Source organism: Eptesicus fuscus, chromosome 15 (genome assembly GCF_027574615.1).
Source record: "Eptesicus fuscus isolate TK198812 chromosome 15, DD_ASM_mEF_20220401, whole genome shotgun sequence".
Lineage (NCBI taxonomy): Eukaryota > Metazoa > Chordata > Mammalia > Chiroptera > Vespertilionidae > Eptesicus > Eptesicus fuscus.
The window spans coordinates 51024252-51039618 of record NC_072487.1 but is presented as its reverse complement, the minus strand read 5'-3'; positions in this window follow the sequence as shown (position 1 = coordinate 51039618).

Here is a 15367-nt window from a genome sequence, read left to right as displayed (position 1 = left end):
AGGCTCACAAAGAAGAAAGTGGCTTGCCCAAGGTCAGCGATCGGTAGAGCAGCTCCCAGCCTGAGCCGTTTGGGCCACCAGGCTGGCCAACTTCCTGACCGTCCATTTTTCTCTTCTTCACAGAACAATGAATCCTCCACAGGATGTTTGTGCTTCTTCTGCTTCTTCCTCCCCAGGAGCGTCTGGGTGTAAAGGGACCACGTAATCCAAACCAGAAACCCTGACCTCGCAATCCAAAGTAGCTCCCCACAGATTCTCTAGCCCAGTGGTCGGCAAACTGCGGCTTCGCGAGCCACATGCGGCTCTTGGGCCCCTTGAGTGTGGCTCTTCCACAAAATACCACGTGCGGGGCGCGCACGTACAGTGCGATTGAAACTTCGTGGCCCATGCGCAGAAGTCGGTTTTCGGCTCTCAAAAGAAATTTCAATCGTTGTGCTGTTGGTATTTGGCTCTGTTGACTAATGAGTTTGCCGACCACTGCTCTAGCCCATCACCCAGTTTTATTTCAGTCATTGTAGTTATCGTTACTTGTTATTTTCTTGTTTACTTACTTGTCTTTTATGTAGTTCAAGGATTCTCAGTGGGGCAGAACCAACCCCTAGTGATTGGAGGGAAGGCCTGTGTTGTCTCAAATCCCTACATCATCTGAATTTTAACCACAGATCCATGTAGGTCAAAACCATTTCTAATTATTTCAATCCAGATGCGAACTTCATCTTATACGTGAGCACAAAGGAAAGTATACTTGGTGTAATTCACACAGACTTTTCCAGAAATACCATCACCATGAAAATTGAGAGATTATTTTACTTTCTTCAGTTTGGAGTTTTCACATTTCAGAAAATGACATCATCAGTGACAACACGGTTCCTGGTATTTTAGTCATCATTACTACTCTTGTATCAGTCTGCATTTGTAGCTGTCACCTTCAACGAAATTCTAAGTATATCAATATCTTTTTTTAACCCTTATTTCAAATTGGCAAAGATAAAATGTCATCAACATTCAGCTGGCTATTATGTCATTTTTCTTAAATTTAAGTATTCATTATAAGTAAACATAAGCATCTGAATATTTTATGATGCTTTCTGGTATACTTATGAGTGAACATTTGAATATTAAAATACACATTATTTTCTTAAAGTACTTTCCTTTTATTTTTCTATTACATTACAGTGAAAATGCTATATTGATTGTTTAAATTATGTGAACAGGTAGAGCTTATTATCTGTGAATTTAATTTCAGAATGATAAAGGAGCCATTCAAAAGACTTGAGTTATGAAGGGGCCTTTGGACCCCACTGTGTTGAGAACCACTCATGTGGTCTGTCTCCCCCATCAGGAGATCTGCTCCATGGAGGCAGGGCCTGGTCTGACTGAGTCCCCCCTTCAGGCCCTAGCACCCAGAAGAGTACTCAGTAAAGACCAGTTGAATGAAGGAATGATGGAGGCATTCCAGACATTGTAGAAAAATTTGTGTGGGGGAGATATTTATGGGCAGATTCAGCCTTTTATACATGGATTAGGTAACATTTCTGAAAATCTTTTTCTCCAAGTACTAATTGGTGTAGGAACCCTGATCTGCCTGGACGTTGAAGAGATTCAAAGAGATCACAGATCTGAAGACCCTGACACAGTTTCTGGCAAAGGGCAAGGTGGGAGGGGGGAGCTGAATAATTGATTGCTGCTATCGTTTTGTTGTTAGATTTCTCAAGCAGTAAACCGTAACTCTCTATTTTCAGCTACCTGGCCCTCTTCTCTACTCAAAATCTGGTAGTTGTTATTAATACATTTTCCTAAGAACCTCCGGTTCCCATTTATTTATTTCCTACCACCTCCCCCGCCCCAGGCCTGAGATACCTTCAATAATCTCACTCTAATTGGAAATTGGGGCTGTCAGACTGACCTTCCTCTCCTCTCCCCAATTCTCCACTTGATCCTGTGTCTGACAGATGCAATGTCCCCATGGTTCCAAGCAGAAGACACAGACCAGGAGGGTGTCGCAAAGGCCAGACTCCCTGTGGGCACCACAGTGGGCAGGCCCGGTGCCCCCAGACTTCAGCTGCCACGCGGGGAGTGGACCTGGCACCTCTGCCAATTCTCCGTGATGAAATGCCACCGCCCCCGGGGAGCCGTCCCCAGCCTTCCACAGTGGCGTGGCGGCAGGTTTATCACACTCGCTGAGAGAAGACATAATCAATTCCCCAGCTGGCACTTTGCGCTGAATACCCACTTTTTCAGCTTGATAGCAGGACTAAATTAGTTATTTAGCAACTAGGCCCTAATTTAGAGCGAGCGAGAGCCTTGACAAGGATCATTGTTCAAGGCCATCCCCCCTTTGCCGTCAGATAGGAGGCCCACAAATCCCCAGAAGGTGATAAATAGACAATTAGAAAATAGATATATTTGGTTAGATCTACAAGGCTCCCCGGCGCTGTCAGGCTCACAATGAAGGGGGCCGAGGTAAATTGGTGGCCAATGAACGCCAGCTGCACGGCCATCCGTCCTGCAGACACTCAGCCATATGTGGCCATTTACAGGCCGTCCTGAAGAATAGCTCGGACCAATAAGACCAGAGGGAACTAAAAATACTTGACAAAGTTGGCTGCTCTTCATTTAACAAGAATAAAATATCTAATGGGGTGTAATGGAGGCCATCAATCACCTACTGCCATTCCCAGCCGTAATACCATACTTTTAACTATTAATGCAACTTTTTTTTCCCCCCTCTAATAAGTGAGACAGGCACATCTACTTTGTACACAGGGTGGATGTTTGGGAAGTGAAGATGAATGGGAGATGCCGGAGAGCGGTGGCAGAGGATGAATGCCAGCTTAAAAATAGAAAGGGATGGTGGGAATGTAACATGCTAGAGCTGCTGTGAAAAACAGTACGGTGGTTCCTCCAAAGGTTAAACATAGAATTGCTACATGATCCAGCAATTCCACTCCTGGGTAGATACCCAAAAGAATTGAAAGTAGAGACTCAAACAGATACTTATACACCAATATTCATAGAAGCATTATTCACAATAGCCCAAAAGTGGAAGCAACCCAAGTGTCCATCAGTGGATGGATGGATAAACAAAATGTGATATATACATGCAATAGAATACTATTCGACCTTAAAAAGGAAGGAGATTCTTACACAGGGATGAACCTTGAGGACATTATGCTAAGACAAATAAGCTAGATACAAAAGGACAAATATTGAATGATTCCATTTGTATGAGGTACTTAGAATAGGTAAATTTGTACAGACAGAAAGTAGAATGGTGGCTACCAGGGGCTGGAGGGATGGGGGAATAGGGAGTTATTGTTTACTTTAAAGAGTTTCTATGTGGGATAATGAAAAAGTTCTGGAATTAGATAGAGGTGATGGCTGTAAACATTGTGAATGTGCTTCAGCCATTGAATTGTACACTTAAAAATGGTTAAAATGGTAAATTTTATGTTATGTATATTTTACCACAAAAATTTTTTTAAATTTTCAATAGAAAAGAGAGAGCAAGCAAAACATTCAGAATCTGCTCAAATGGCAAACACTGCACTCAGCGGGTCGGAGCTGTTTGATTATTTCCTGCAAGGTAAGGTTTTGCCATCCATCTGCTTCCTTCAATGCCAAGCAGCAGCCACCAGCCCTCCTCTGCACAGAACAAAGCCCTAGGCTCGGTAGCATGTACACTAACCAGTCTGTGCTGGCCCTCCGAGAGATTTCATCCCACTGGAGGGGACAGACACATGCACAAAGACCCAGCAGAATTTGGGAAGTGGCAGAGGAGAGGAGCAAGGTGTCCTCGGCACCCCAAGGAAGGAGAGATGGGACCCAATAGAGAGGCAATGGCACTGGTCATAGAAAAGCCCTTGAGCTGGAGTGCAGAGGACAGGCAAGATTTGGCCAGAAGGACATACAGTAAAGGTTCTCCAGGCAGAGGAAAGAATATAGACAAAGGGAAAGACACAGGGAACAGCTATTTAGCTGGAGAGGAGGGTACATGAAGGGAAGTAATGGAAGATGATATGGAAAATGAGGTTGGAGGTAGTCAAGGAAAGCCTTCATTCATTTGTTGTTCATTCATTCTATAAACATTTGTTAATTATTATGATATGCTAGATACTGGGATCTGTGGAAGAGGGATATGGGTATCAAAAATTAAAATTTTAATTTGTCAATAATTTCTGCTGTACTTGGCTTTAAAATATCAGATTTAAGAATCATTTTATAAGACACCACATTCTGTCCCCCAACGCCATTGGGAAAGAAAGGCCCAGGACCACTTTACCTTGAATGCTAACTTCTGCTTTTCACTCCAAGTAAAAGCCCTACTTGTACCCTTATCCCTACCCCTCCACCCCCAATAAAACCAACTCTGGCCAGCAGGGAGGAGGAGGAAAGAGAAGATGGGCACAGCAGCAGTTAGGATGCTTTCAGCAGCAATGAACAGGAAGACTGGCTCAAGTCAGCCCACACAATCAGGAGATGGGTTGGCTCACACAACAAAGTCAGAGGTAGAACAAACTCCTGGGTTGGCTGATCCGGAGGATTGCCCATGCCATCACATATCCAAGACCTTTCTGTCTGTAGTAGAGACTAGATGTTCACTGTCCCATTTTCTCTTTTTCCAGAGAACACAGAGTGTCCAATCTAGACAATATTTCCCAGCCTCCCTTGCAGTTGGGTGTGGCCATGTGAATGACTTCTAGCCAATAGAATGTGGGTGCAAGTGTGTACCACCTCCAAGCCTGGAGCATAGAAACCTTCCACGCACAATTCTCCATTGTGTCTCTTCTCATCTGCCAACCAGAACTGGAGGACCCGAAGGTCCAAGGGCCTGGCAGCACCACCTGGAGGAGGGAGCGTGAGTCCCTGAATCACCATGTGCATTAGTTTTAAGGGCTGACATAACAGGATATCACAAAATGAGGGGCTTAAACAACAGAGATTTATTTTCTCAGTCTGGAGGCTGGAAGTCCAAGATGAAGCTGTCAGCAAGTTTGGTTTCTCCTGAGGCTTCTCTCCTTGTCTTGCAGATGACCACCTTCTTTGTGTTCTCACATGGGCTTTCCCTCGTGCACTCACACCCTGGTGTCTCTGTGTATCCAAATTTCTTAGAAGGATACCAGTCAGATTGGATAGGACTCACCCTAATGGGCTCATTTTAACTTAATCATCTCTTTAAAGCCCTATCACCAAATACCATTCACATTCTGATGTATTGGGGGTTAAGGCTTCAATGAATGAATTGAGGGAGGTGGGGACACAATTAAGCCCATAACATCGCATGAAAAGCCATTTCCAGAAGCTGATAGAAGTTTACATGATTAAGAAATAAATTTCTGTTGTGTTAAGGCACTGAGATGTGGGGGGCTGTTTATTTAATAGCTAAAGATAATTACCCTGTTAGTCTGCTCAGCAGTTAGCTTCATCCTAAGGCTGGATGAAAGATGGATGCCAAGAGAATCAGGGGTGTCTGCTTCCTTTTTTACATCCATAGGGAAAGAGAGGGTCACTTCTAGAAGCTCTCTAAGAATGACGAGCACCCTCCTTTCCCAGAATCCCCTAACGAATCTCCCTTCATGTTTCATTGCTCAGGAATGGGTCACATGCCCATGATCAATCACCATGACTGGGGAATAGAGTTATTCTGATTGACTTACATAACCAACATGAGTCCATTTTCCCCCAAGCATGTGGCTCCATGCTGGAGGAAGGGCTATCAGAATAATATTGGAAGTTCATTAGACAAGAGGAGAAGCAGATGTCAAGAAAGGAACCAACATCTGATCTCACACTTTTAACAAGTTTCTCTTCATTCTACAGCTACTAGGGGCCAGAACTCTGGCAAGCCCAGCCCTTTGTGGGCAATTTTTAAAGGACATGTAGAATGTAAGGACTGGAAGAGACTTTTGAGTTCATCTGTTCTAAGCCAATCCCTTTATTGTATGGAAGGTAAGGTCCAAGGCCACCAAGGAGTGAGTGGTGAAGCCAAGACTAGAACATAGGGGCATAATCCACACACCCTGCCTCCCTCAACCTACCAGTGGTTCCCACAACTTGCTGCTTGCTCATCAGAAACACCTGGGGAGATTTCTAGCAATACAGCTTCCAGAGCCTGCCCCAATCTGATTAAATCAGAATCTTGAAAGTGGAACCCAGCATTCTATGTTTTTAAAAATCTCCTTAGTTTATTCTGGTTCAAACACAGTTTTGGGAACCAGAATACCACACTTTTTCTAGAGAAATCATTCTGATATTCCATTTGCCTTAAGAACAGAAAATCTTATGAATTCAGTTAATCCAGAAGTACTTTTTTAAGTCATCCCAGAGGATTGATCTTCCCTGGGCAATTCATGCTTTCTTGTGGTCTGTTTCACTGGCTGACAGACCAACTCCTGACCCCTCCCTCGACTTCTTAGAGCTTTTGTGAGGCCCAAATGAGATGAATGGGATGTAAGCATCCTTTATAAACTGGTAAGCACTGTTACCTAATTTGCCAATCCATCCCGGCTTCCAGCTCAGCTAAGAAACATGTCAGGAATCCCACTAAAGGCACCTCATCCATATGGACTGAGCCATCAATCTGAAAGGCCCCATGGATGGGAAAGCCAGGTCCCCACAGATGGAGACCAGAACCTGTCCTCAACCCACCACCCACTTAAGGAGTCTCCTCCTTGGCCACTGCTGGTTTCATGCATTATTCAGTCACTAGAGTCACCCCACAGTGGCCCTGATGGTGTCCTTCACACAGTCTGAGACTGTCTCCAGGTAGGGCAGACAAGGAACAAGAAGCGGAATGACTTTGAACACACCTACAGCGTGCAGATGAGCCAGGTGCTGCGGCAGCGTGGGGCCGGAGCGGTCTGAGTGTTAGAGGGGAGGAGGATGGCTGCATTTTCATGGTGATGCTGTGGTTTAGGATTTTTGTGTTCTTTTACCCCACCAGAATGCATATGTGGGGTTTATCGAAAAGGTTCCCTCTATTTCCGTTTTTAAAGCACAGTTACACCTCTTAACTCATTTGATCCTCAAAACCACCTTGTACATAAATAGATTAACTGTTTCCTTCCATTGAACCTGGCACACTCTGCTTGTGTCCTAATTCACCGAGTCTGAATACAAGGCGGCCCCTCGGCTCAGTGTTTCACATACAATTATGAACCCAAATGCCCTTTGTCCCCTTTCTTTTTCCATCTGACCCATGCTCAATCGTTAATTCATTTAGCAGATTGCATTAGTTAGGATTCACAAGAAGCAGAAAACCAACTCAAATGCCCTTACGCAAGAAAGAGGAAGTTATTGTAAGGATCAAAGAGAATCTCATGAAACCCGAGAACAGGAATGTGGCTGGGTCCCAGGTGCACAACCTCGGAGCCCAGTCCTGAGGACCACAATCTTCACCTCCTTCTCTGGCTGGGTTCCTGTGGTTCTCCCTCTCTCTCTTCCCAGATCAGTCTTCTCCAGTTCTCTGGTTCAAAGAGAAGGAAATGTAGATATAAAGAAATCTGGCCTTCCTTCTATCGTGAATTTTAAAAACCTCAAGAGGGGCTTACTGGCCCAGGTACCCACTACTCCTGGACTAGTTGGAACCACCATATGAGTAGAATGGAGTGGAGAGGGCAATCCTAGAAGATAGTGAGGGGATTAGAGCTGGGAAACTAATCACAAGGTGTCCATTACACAAATGCCTCTGTACTCTGTCATGTGTGAGCCACTCATTCATTCAAAACATGTATTGAGCCCCTACCATGTGCTAGCCACTGTGATAGGCACTGGAACAAGACATACCCCGTTCTCAGGGAGTTTAAAGACTATCTGGCAAGATAGGCAATACCTAATTATACTCTGTAATTTATTGCAATTGGGGTGTTCTAAGGGAGGAGGGCAGGATATATGTGTATCCTCTGACGTGGTTTGGGGGGGATCAGATGTCTTCCCTGAAGAAGTGAGTTTGAAGCTATGACTGAAGGATGAGTAGCAGTTATTTGGAAACTCTACTGAGGACTCTGGGAAATATAAAGAGGAAGACCCTGTTTTTAAGAAATGTCGATCGAACAGCTGTTTCCTGAAGAGTTCTGTAGAACACTGGATGCAACTACAGTTGGTAAACCATCAGCATCACATGGAAAAATCTGAAAGGCACACCGTGAAACCACAGGGAGGCGTGTCTCTGGTGGGGCTGACACTAAAAGAAGCTGTCACTGTGTACAAACAACTGTTAAAAACCGGTTTATTGTTTAATGACAGGAAAGAATGTTGTAAGCCTTTTTACATCCTATTATGATAACTTGTAACTTAAATAAAAGGCATTTAGTTTTGCTTATGTTTTAGTAAGACTTGGTTGAGGGTTTGGGGTTGACATGTAACACACTGAATTATTTTTTCTATTTAAAAGAATGGAAAATTGGCTCCCAATTACTATTCGTGTGCAAAATGTCAGGAATTGATTACTGAAAGTACAGATGCCTGTAGTTTTATGTGGCAGGAAAACTGAATTTAAATTGTTTTAGAAATGCCTTCACTAATCTACGAATCAATACTCCTCTTGTTTTAAGAACCAATATAATTGGTTGTATTAAGGGTTTTTTCATCTTCTGGAAAGCAATGATTACTCATTTATTTCCCATAAGGTTCTATACCACTGAGCCACAAGCCTGTCTGTGCATCAAACCCACCTGAGGTTTTAAAATATATAGATGTAGCCTGGCGAGTGTGGCTCAGTGGTTGAGCTTGGACCTATGAACTAGGAGGTCAACGGTTCCATTCCCGGTCAGGGCACATGCCTGGGTTTCGGGCTCAATCCCCAGTAGGGAGTGTGCAGTAGGCAGCTGATTGATGATTTTCTCTTATCTTTGATGTTTCTCTATCTCTCTCCCGCTCCCTTCCTCTCTGAAATCAATAAAATATATAATAAAATAAAATATATAGATGTGTATGTCCTACCCCAGACAAATTCAAGAGACTCTCTAGAGGCAGGAATCTTTGCAGTATTTTTTTAAACTCCCCAGAAAATTCTTTTTTTAAAAAAAAAAATTTTTTTTAATTTATTTCAGAGAGGAAGGGAGAGGAAGAGAGAGATAGAAACACCAATGAAGAGAGAAAATAATTGGTCAGCTGCCTCCTGCATGGCCCCCACTGGGGATCAAGCCTGCAATCCGGGTATGTGCCCTTGACTGGAATCGAGCCCAGACCCAGGACCCTTCAGTCCATAGGCCAATGCTCTATCCACAGAGCCAAACTGGCTAGGGGTCCCCAGATAATTCTTAAGTGTACTCAAATTGGAGACCACTTCTCTGAACAACAACTTCCTCCAAGAACTTAGGAGTAGGGAAAACATTGATACGTCCAAGAATTATGAAATCTACTACGAGTTTCCTTTTCTTCTTGGCTACCAGGAAGCTCAGCCAGTTAGTTATAGTAACCCTTCTGTGCCTGGTACTTACTTCAATTAATTCTTTTATTTCTTCAGGTGTCCAAATGCTGCTTTTATAAAATCTCAATTCACTTGTATGACAATAAAATTCCAAATCCTTGTGTGCTATCATCAGACCTTTTACCCATTCTAACCAATCATTCTAGTATACATGACAAACACACACACCACAGGGTTGAGTCTACTCCTGGAAGCCACACCTCCTGCTTTTGACTTAATCTTTCCTCCTCCTCCAGAAACTTGATTGCCTTAAACATGTTCTTCAGTGGTTAAAACCTTGACTAATCCAATTTTCTATGAATCGGGGCTATCAAATCTTAATATCAACCAACTTTCTGTGACTAAAAAAAAAAATCTTTTTTACTTTGGGAACAAAATATGTGGCCTCATTGATGCCAGAGTTCATCAACCAGTTAAAATTTTTTGTGTTGTTCTTTTCATCAACTCCGACAAAATGATATGGAATTAGACACCCTGTGAACTGTTTCTTTGCTCTAATATGTGAGCTGCGCTTCACTAGAGGGAATAAAATAATCCACTGTCATTTCTGTTTTTATCATATTCAGTTTTGGCAGAGAATTTATTCACTCTTCGCTATATAGTTATTTATGTGCTACAACCTCGCATTTTTGCATTCCCCAGAGAACGCACCATTAAAACTCTTAATGTGACACCTCATATTTTGAGTAGACTAGAAAATAGTTACAGTTTTAATTTAAATTGAAATGACTATGTAATAGCTGGACAAATCAGTGTGAGGTCCCCAGAGCTCTCAATTGTAATTCTCCATTGTTTTCTATGCATAAATTTCTTTTCCAAAGTGCTCATTCTGAAATAGTCACTCATTGTGTTTCAGCTGTTCCATGCTCATCCCAAACTCATTTATTTAATAATTTTCTATGGTTAACAACTTCATAATTAAACTTTAATGTTAAATATAAATGGTTGAAATTATAAGCTTATTAGAGTGTTTAGAAAAGGAAGAGAATTAGACATTTAAGGAATGATGAATATAAGTATCAAGTGTAAGAATAGGAGAGATACTCAGCCTGGCCACGAACAAGGCAGAGACATAGATTTTGATATATGTGGTAGATGTCAACGTCTGTCTGCTCCAAGCCACGGGCAGAGGAGCCCTCAACATGCTGGAAATCAGGGCTGGCTGCCACTCTGAGAGGATCTAGTCTAACCTACTCATTTTACAAATGAGGAACACAAAGTTCAGAAAATGGAATGATTTTTTTTCAAAATCAAATGATGTTATTAGCCAAGACCAGGCTAAGAGAAGACTCCAAAGTGAACTAACAGAAGTGGGGGAGAATTCTACTAAAGACAGCCAGACACCCTCTTTTCCAGAATCCCCGTGTCCACCAACACGGCGTCAGACTGAGCAATAAATGATGTCATCGCCTCCTGCAGTGCTGAGGATGTGTTTCCCAGCACCTGATCCATCAGTTAAAAACAAAAACAACACCTGAGCTACTGTCAGATCAGCTTGTATTTTAACCTGATCTGGCAATGTTAAGAAGGCGAGACTGTCTTCAATAGAAAACTGGTGTGATGCCTCTCAAATAAGCCTTCAAAAGTCTGCTCAGCACCTTTGAACATTGCTGGAAGCAGAAATATCTCATCTTCTCCTTCATGCCACCCCCCAAAATCCCCAGGATACACACACACATACACAAAGGGCCTAATGAAGGCTGACTGCTGGGCTATCCTTCTACTTAATGAAGAAGATTTAAATCACCTGGAAAAGAATCTTCGACAGATTCTGGCAAACCTGTGGTCCACTACTGACCCTGCACCAACTAACTGTCTGTAGTACTTTCATCAAGTCCACTCACCACACTAGGCTTCAATGTCCTTATCTGGAAAATGAGAAAATGGGCCTAAGGACCCACCCTTCCAGCCCTAATATTCTTTGGCTTCTAATTCCATCCCTTAATTCCATCCTCATATTCTTCACTTGACATTTATTGCGCATCTTGTATAGGCCAGACTTTGTGGTTGGCACTGGGACTATCAGGTGAATAAAAAAGATACTGTCCCTGCCCAGCCAGTGTGGCTCAGTGGTTGAGTGCCAGTCTATGAACCAGGAGGTCATGGTTCTACTCCTGGTCAGGGCACGTGCCCCGGGTTGAGGGCTCGATCTCTAGTAGGGAGCATGCAGGACGCAGCCAACCAACGATTCTGTCATCATGGATGTTTCTATCTCTCTCTCCCTCTCCCTTCCTCTCTCTGAAATCAATTAAAAAAACATATATATACTGTCCCTGCCCTCCAGGGGTTCAGAGTCTACTGGAGATGAGCAATACAGACTGTGGGAGTGGAACACGAGAAGGGTTAGGATAAATATGAAGTTTCTCCCATGGGCATTTAAGTGAGTGGTCATGCCATTGTCCAAAATGGATAAAATGACCATGTAATGTATCATTCAAACAAGGAAGTTTTTTAGAGTAAAAGGATGAATTATTAATAATTATACTGGCATAATAGGCTTAAACTGAGGCTATTTCAGGCAACATGGGGTGTATAAATCACCATAACGATGGGAAATATAGGAGAAAATTAGTAAGTTTGGGTCTAGAAATCTTGCCGCTTAGGAACCTATGGAACATCTACTAGTAAATGGAGCTCTATAGTGGAAAGGTAGACACAAGGGCCAGAGATACAGATTTGGGAGTCATCATGAGCCATAGGAAGGATAAGGAGAAATGTGAAGTGTAAGAAGAAAACATTGAAGGGAAAGAGAGAGGAAGAGGCTGAAAAGTAGACTGAGCAGAAGTGGTAGGAAAACCAGAAGAGAATGAAGTCAAAAGCAGGGGGAGTTACCAATGGAGGAAGCGGTCAGCAGTCAGAGGCCAGGAAGAGAAGCAAGTCAGAGGTGCTCTTTAGCTCCAGGCAGTGTCCTCCACAGCCGTACTCTAATGTCCCCTTTAGTCCAAAAGATTTCTCACCTTCCCCTTAAACCTGGCCCCATCTCCACGGAGTCTGTTTCTGAATCTGAAAAATGGAGATGCTAGAATACTATTGAAGACTACAGAATACTATTTAAAGGATCAAATAGCATCATGGATGTGAAAAGCACTTTGCAAACTATAAATACCAGACTGAAGTTCTGTCTCCCTACCCACACCTTTTCCGCCTCCAACACCAGACATTTCTCCTCATCGTCCCCCTCCTTCCCTCTGCCTTCAATCTTCACCCTCATGGTCCTGCCTGTCTAACTCCCCCCCCCCCCCCCAATCATTCTTGCAGCCAAATCCATGAGGATGTGATCTGAACTTCTTGCCTCCACGTCTCACAATTCCCTTGTCTTCCTGAGAGCCAATGCTCTCTTCTCCTTCCTTCACCTCCCTGTCCTCTCTGCAGCATCCAGTACTGCCGTCTACCCCTTTTTCAAAGGTCTCCTCTCTTGACTTTGGTGACTTATCGTTCCCTCTCCAATCTCTCTTCAGCTCTGTCATCTATTCTTCAGAGACGCGGTTGACAGTGGCTGGGTCCAACTGCAGCTTAGATCTAGTCTACAACTCTGGGGCAAGGAGAGATATTGGGCCCATTTTCAACCTTTCTTTTCAAAACATATACTAGTATATATTTTATTGACTTCAGAGAGGAAGGGAGAGGGAAAGAGAGATAGAAACAACAGTGATGAGAGAGATTCATTGATTGGCTGCCTCCTGCATGCCCCACAATGGGGATAGAGCCCATAATCCAGGCATGTGCCCTGACTGGGAATCAAACCGTGACCTCTTGGTTCATAGGTCGACGCTCAGCCACTGAGCCACACTGACCAGGCCATTTCCCTCTTTCTAAAGCCAGATGCTACACTTGAGTTTTCTATCAAGAAACCCCTGTGGCTAATCCTCATAACCACTTCCCAACGGTCCCTGCTGAGGGACTCTCCTGCTCTGCTGGACCACTCCGGGGATTAGGAACTGGCCTCTTCATGGACAAGCATCATCCCTTCCCAGACATCTGAGAAGAAAGTCCTACCTCATATCAAACCACATCCAACTTCTTATCCCCATGTATTGTTTTCCTTATACCCAATGGGTCCTCCAAAAAAGGTCAAATCCCTCTTCCACATAACTTCAGATTTTTTAAGATGCCTGCCACATCTCCTCCTCAGCCTCATCTCTGGAAAGCCTGGTCACCTCCATTCCTTCCATCACTCCTCACATCACACAGCTTCAAATCCCCTCATGACCTTGACCTTATTTGAGTGTAACCATTTACAATAGTGAAGTGTGTGTGTGTGTGTGTGTGTGTGTGTGTGTGTGAGTGAAATGAACAAAGGGAATTTCTTTTAGTTTTCCTTTAAGTAGTTCATTTTTGCAAACATCAGGAAACAATTTCCAAGAGGCAGCATGACATATGATGACATAGGAACAAGGTTATCCAGAGCCCAGCACATCAGACAGTCTGGAAAACCCTTAAGTGAAGAATGCTTGTCTCCATGAAACCTTGATAATTTAAAAGGGACAATGACTATCTGAAGCAGTCAAGGTCTCCGTTAAATCCAGCAAAGCTAGGAAACTGGAGGGCTGGGGCGGGGGGGCTTCTCCTGCAAGGGGACCCTTTGGTCTTTAGCGACATCATTATCTGCGGGTTATTATCATTACTACAAATACTAATACACTTTTATTAAGCACTGGCAATGACCCAGGGCAAGTGAGTTTAAGTTCATATTATATCCATTTTCATTATCGAGAGAAAAGAGGAGAATGAACAAAGGACTATAATGTGAAATTCTAAAGTAGGAAAAATGAAAAAAGGTTAATTAAAAAAAAAACCCACAGAGTAAAGAGAAAGGCTCCAACTGTTCGTAGTCAGGAGCCATGATGGATGGTGGATCTTGTCACCCTGGACTTGTCCCCTATGATTTCTTTCCATCTCTCTCTCTCTAAAAAAAGATCCTCCTCTCAGCTAAGGACATAGCAGGAATAGCGGTGGGAGGGGGTGGGGTGAAGGAAAGCAGACTTTTATCTCCAGAAATAATGAAATTCTACAAATCAATTCTACAAATCAATGTTTCCTAATTCTAATATCTAGCCCCAAATAAAATCAAATTTTACATTAAAAATACATTAAAATATAAAAATAAAATACAAATGTTAAGTCATGAGAGACACTCCCTTCCCCAAAGACCTTTTTTTCTTCCCCTGACTCTAAAATAGCCAAGTACACCACTCTTGCCTCTGGGTGCACCCTGGCATTCTGTACGGTTTACATCCCTTAGGACAAATGTAAGAAATTTCCCATCAGCCACCAAACCTCTTTGAAAGTCTCCTGTAGAATTACATCTTTCTGCTTGATAACTCTGTGCTTGGTAATTCAAAATATTATTTCTCTCCATCAAACAAATGCCCGAGGCTTTTCAGAGTGTTTAAACCAGTGGAAATTTAAAACAACAAGCAGGTCAGCAGAATGGACGTCTAAATACAGAAGACGTGTGTTTTCCAGGCCAGGATGCCCTGTGGGAGGAGTGTTGTGTTTTGGGTGTATACATATGTTACATGGTGAGGTGTTTGTAGCTACAATGTTGGAGCTACTTATCTTGGCTGACACTTGAATCCATCAACCAAATTACACATCAAACTTTGATGTCATTTGTGGTGTCGGCTAGAAGGGACCCTCAACAAGGTTTGTATGTGTTCGCATGTGTGTCATGTTTATAGAAACAAACCTGGAGACAGGCAATGACTTAGCCAAGGTAAGACAGCAGGACCAGGTCTTGAGTCCAAGTGTCTGAGTCCCAGAACCCAGTGCTCTTTCTACTAAAATGCAGTCTCATTGACAGTGACACAAAATGGCATAGCTGGTCTTAGGGGCGTCTTTACAACGCCTCAAACTAGGATTAAGAAGTCCCTACCCCGGACCTATCTCCTCAGATGCTATGAAAGTTGACTTAGAGAAAGGAGACAGCCACCCCCA